Here is a 5,892-nt window from a genome sequence, read left to right as displayed (position 1 = left end):
TTTTCAGATGGGTGAAAAGACCTGTTACTTTTCCGCACCCTTTGCACCAAATCAATCTGAGGTGTTGATCTGCCCTGCTGTTTAACTATAAGTTTCTCCTCATAAGGAAGACTATCAAATGGCTTCGCCAAAATCCGGTCGACAATATTCAAATTGTCTGCCATTATGTGCAGCTTGCTAGCTCGCTCCCTAGCTGGGGCTGCTGCTCGAGGCTAGTGTGACCGCTTGTGAGTGCTTTGGGACGGTGGAGGGGCTCACAGCAGCACCCGCTGCTCGTTGGGGACAGTAACTGCAGAGCGACAGAAGTCAGAGTCTCCAAACACGAGTACAGTCTCCAATAACACCAGAAAAAGATGCTAGATTTGTCGCTAGTTGTTTTTAACAAAGAAAAAGTCACTAAGAGGATTGGAAAAGTCTCCAGATCAACTCGGAACAATGGAATGAAACTTGAAAAATGCTCCGGTGTTGGTTTATATTTCAAGATCGCTGATTCGCTCATTGCGCTGTCATTCAAAAAGGGATTCAGCCTCAGACAGATCATCCAGTCATCATGCAGAAGCCCAGCGTCCAGGCCAGCCAAGGCCAGCCCACTGCCCCATAGACCCCCAGAGACACTGAACGTCTGATGGGCGGGACAAAACCGAGCATTTATCCATTGAAGTCTTTGGACGCTGAGCTTCGACGCTGTTTAATGCACTGTGACGCTACGGGGATGAATGAGAAGAAAGTCGCGTCAGTGACCTGTGATAAGTAGCTGATTGTGAACAAAAGTTGAATGCATTCTAGCGCATATTTAGTCAATGAAATGTAAACACAACAGTACATATTTGACCACTTATTTTTTGACATTTTAGGGGAAGCTGAGCTTCCCTTGCAGTCTTAGAGCAATCGCCACTGATATACATATATATATATGTATATATATATATATATATATACATGTATATGCATATATGTCTGTTGGTTTTGGCTAGTGGGTATTTGAAGCGCATCATCACACCAGTTGTTTAAATGTGTAATATAGACCTGTTTAAAGTAATAGAGCCGTTTCTTAACTCCACGATGGTCACACCGCCCAGCAGCTTGTTGAGCTCCTCGTCGTTGCGGGTCTTCCACCAACTTCGTCCTTTTCGCTGGTGGGAAAAGTTCAACTTCACCTCCTCCAGCGATGTTTGCAGTCAGCGCGTCAGTGGATTTACACTGATTACTGACGTACTGACTGACTGACTGAGGCTGCCCCCCCAATAATTGTGCTGATTTCAGAGTGTGTGCCAGTTAAAATGTACAACTGGCACAGATTTATTTCTGAGTTTTGAGTTCCTGAAGTACCCATTTATGAAACGTAGCATAGGTTACACCGTCGGCCTTTACCGTCGGAATGGAAAATGGGCGGTTAGTGACACCGTGACATTCTTTTACCGCTGTAAACCGTGACGCCGGTAACCGGCACATGCCTATGCATAATATTGTGGTGTTGACAGGATTAGAGTCTAAAATCAATACACATTAATCACATTTAATTATAAGGCTTCTTGGCACCATCTTAAAAAGCAGTGTTGGGCAAGCTACTTGGAAAATGTAATGAGCTAAGGTACCAGTTACTCTACACCAAAATAAAGTGTCACTACATTGAAGCTATCCCCAGAGAAATATAGCAAGGTAAGCTACAAGAAAATGGCAAAAGTACCTTGCTACTTGCAAAGCAACCTGATCTCACAGAAATACGTGAAATGACCACGACCTCTTAACACTGCATTCCGTGGTGGCAGCACGTAATGGGTTGAAATTACGTGCTGGTACCATGGAAACAATGCAAATGTAAAGTCAATTAGGATCCTTTTTCGTGGTGTCCACACAGATTCCCTGATTCAACAACGTCCTGTATACACACAAAAACACGAAAGTGTTCTTGATATTAAAACGGCAAATATATTTCTCTGTTATAATTTCCCATCAACAATAATAATAATACTAATAACATGATAGTTGATAGTAACGTGATAGGCCAATTCAAATATTCAGTCCCAAAAACGCTGTTTCTACATTACTAGCTAAATTATCTGAAATGAACCATCATCCTTACTTTTTCTTAACATATTTCATCTAGGTGCAGTGTCATTACTAGTTCGGCTTTACTAGACATTTGATATATCCAGTAGATGTATCTTTTTACGACTCTATTTTACAACAAGCCGCAAAAAACCTACTGTCCCCAAAACGCCGTTTTTAAGAGTACTATCTAAAATATCTGAAATTAGCCAACATCCTTGTTTTTTTTCTTAACGTAGTTCATCTAGGTGCAGTGTCATTACTAGTTCGGCTTTACTTGATATTAGATATATTCAGTAGATCTATCTTTTTACGACCCTATTTTACAACTCTATTTTACAAGCCGCAAACCAACCTACCGTCCTAAAAACGCCGCTCTAGCATCTGAGCTAAAATATCGAAAATTAGCCGACATCTTTACTTTTTCTTAACATAGTTCATCTAGGTGCAGTGTAATAACTAGTTCGGCTTTACTAGATATTAGATATATTCAGTAGATATATCTTTTTACAACCCTTTAGAACCCTACTAAAACCCTACTATTTTACTCATATCTGACAGCACCCCCAGTTGTTGACTACACTCACATGATAGTTGGGGTCAAGAGCTCTCTATAACAGTTGGTCCCATGTCTGTACCCCCTTTTGTTGCTGAGTTATAAGCCCTCAAACATGAACTGAGGTCAAGGTTCAAAGGTGAATGGCTGAAAGCAGGAGCCATGTAGAATCTTCATACTGACATATGTTACTCTCCAGGTTGAGACCTTTCCAATGATGTATTTGGTTTAGCTCTACAACAAAGTTTTGATTTTTTCATTTTTTGGACACAAGCCATGCCAGGTCTAGTTTCAGAGAGAGGGGGTGGGGGGGGGCTGGTTCTGTGGCGCTGGCTTGGGGTCCGCTCTCCCTGGTGGAGTGGAAGGTGGCCGGGTTGCCACGGCGGCCGCCTCCCTCCATGTGATGGTGTTTCCTCTCTGGTCCTTCCGTGCTCAGCCTTATTTTTTTCTTATTATTTATTTATTTATTAGTGGCGTTTGGATTCGGGTACTGCAGACAGACGGCAATCTGAAATGGAATAAAGCCCACACACGGCGGACAGCAGCTACAAAACAGTAGTGGAACGCGCCCCATCCGCCCACAGCACAATGCTCTTAAAGCCCTACGCTATCAAAAGCTGGCAAAATACATTTATTTTATTTTATGGCCTTGACATTAACCTGTCATATTGTTGAGTTATCAAGGACACTTCCGTGTTTTTGTGTGTATACAGGAATATAGTAAGATATCATTGAGAAAAACGAGGTTGACTTGACGTTGTTGAATAAGGGAATCCGTGTGTCCACCACGGAAAGGATCCTAATTGACTTTACATTGGCATTGTTTCTGTGGTACTGGCACGTAATTTCAACCCATTACGTGCTGCCACCACGGAATGCGGTGTTAAGAGGTCGTGGTCATTTCAAGTATTTCTGTGAGATCAGGTTGTTGCAAAGCTACTTTTATTTTTTGATTTTATGTCAAATCAGCATAAGAAAAACTGTCAGCCAAACAAATAGAACTGTTTATTAAAAAATAACAGACTTAAATTAGAACTTTCATCTTTTTTTGAAGACTTTGTGATATTTGAACATGTCCTCCAATAACATGACATCATCAGTCAGCCTATTGCTCTCTTTCTTTGTCTCTCCTCTTCCCACTTAATGCATTTCTCTGTCTTGGCCTCTTTCAGTAGGCTATCTGGCTCTATCAGTAATTCAAAAACACAATTCCAAAATATATTTTAAAACTCAATATAACCATAATAAATTAAAGACAGTACTATAAACAATAAAAAATAAAAGACCTAAATGAAAACTTTTCTTTTTTGGGACATTAGAACATGAGCATGTCCTGCAAATAACATGTGACATCAGTATGTCACTCTCTCTCTCTCTGTCTCTCTAGGTCTTTTCTTGGGCCCAGTTGTGTCTATTTCTCTAGTGACCACTGCAAATCCACTAAATATTTACAGTCTATGGGCAAGACACGTGATAAACCTGTCAGGAAGCATTCTCGGAACCCATTGGCTGTATTCGGCGTCTGACTTCCGGCAGACGGCGATACAGCCTCTGGGTGCAGACCCCCGATTTTTTGGCATTCCGGTTTGATTTGGGCGGAGGAGGCAAATTTCCGTTTCCGACTTCCGTTTATATATAAGTAAATATGCTGAACCATCCACCACGATGGATTCAGTGTTTGCAGTGACGCCAATTATGTTCTGCCTCGTTACTTCACCGCACGGACAGTTTAACCTGGCAACAACTGCAGCCGGCTCAAACGTGATTGGTCAATATCACGCGGACTACAAACGGGGTCATCCCTATGTTCCCAGGGTTCTATGTTCCCCACTTAACCCTACAAAAAAGCTTGTAACTTTCTACTTTGTCAACTAATCAACTTGACTACTGAAAAGCTATTTGACTCAGACAGTAGTGATGTTACCACCACACTACTGAGAAATGTAGTTAAGATAGTAATGCCACTACATATAGTAACCTTACTGCCCAACACTATTAAAAAGTAATCTGTGACGGGACTTAGGTCTTATCTTCCATCAGTATTGTTGTTTATATGGTGTGGACAAATATTATTGAAGGTGATTTCTTATCAGTCTTACAAAGTACCCTCCTCCCAGTATTTATCACTTATTATTGTTGTTATAATGTTTTTGAATAAATATTATTGAAGGTCACCCTTTATGAGTATTTTCACTTTATAGGCCCTTGCTGTCTATCCACGCTATATACAGGGGCAGACTGGGACTAAAAAACAGCCCTGGACTTTGACTCGGCCCAGCCCACAACAACCAGTGCGCGGAAACTCATCAGCCCCAGACATGGGTGTCAAAATACTTAAATCTTAACACATGATACTATACCTTCCAAATTATAGCAATAGCACCGATGTTGACTAGATGTTCTGTTAAGAGCATAGTGTAGAATACTCACTGAGAAATAAACGACACAGTCCAGATGTCTCTCTGCTGAACAATACAATGCAGGTGACTGCCTGAAACACACAAGACATGGTATGGGTCTCATACATACATACATGCATACATCATGTCCTGAAACACACAACAAGACATGGTATCTTTCACGCTGTCTCTCCCATCTGCACCTGCTGCACACGGCTGCTCGATTTGCGTGACGTATGCGCTTCCTTCTATCTTCATAGATATCTATGTGCCGGCTGGCATCCAATTTAAAGGCTGCCACCTAGCGGACTGGACGTGGAACAGTAGATTATCAGGGAGAAAAAGGANTTTCTTCTGTTTCTGTCATAACGTGTGAATTTGTTTCATATATCACCTCTTTTTTCATTTTTCAGTCTTTCACTTTTATTGTCAGTTTGGTCTTAACTTTATTATTTGTGATTTAACTTCTTATTCTGCTCTTAAATATGTGAGTCAGTCACAGTATATGTTCACATTTTCTCTGTCATGTTTTTCCAGAGTTTTTTTTTTTTTTTTCAACTGGACACTCCTAATGGATCACATGACATCATGATGAGTTTAAATTGAACACCTGTCCCCAGAGCATTATATACCCCAGTAAGGACTGTTTAAGGTGAAACACATTGGTAATCTATTTATTAATAACAGATTTTACAATCAGAGTGCCTTGGATGCTTCTCACACCACCCATCTATAATATGGACCTTTACATTAAGTGAGCTGGACAGTCATGTTTTTTTGTTTTTTTTTGTTATTCTTAAATGCATGTGTGATTTGCTTACGGCTCATGAATTCTACCTCAAATTTAAATGAGTTGCACTTATGACCAAATAGAAATCAGCAAAATCA

Source organism: Epinephelus moara, chromosome 14 (assembly GCF_006386435.1).
Source record: "Epinephelus moara isolate mb chromosome 14, YSFRI_EMoa_1.0, whole genome shotgun sequence".
NCBI lineage: Eukaryota > Metazoa > Chordata > Actinopteri > Perciformes > Serranidae > Epinephelus > Epinephelus moara.
This window is presented reverse-complemented; position numbering follows the sequence as displayed.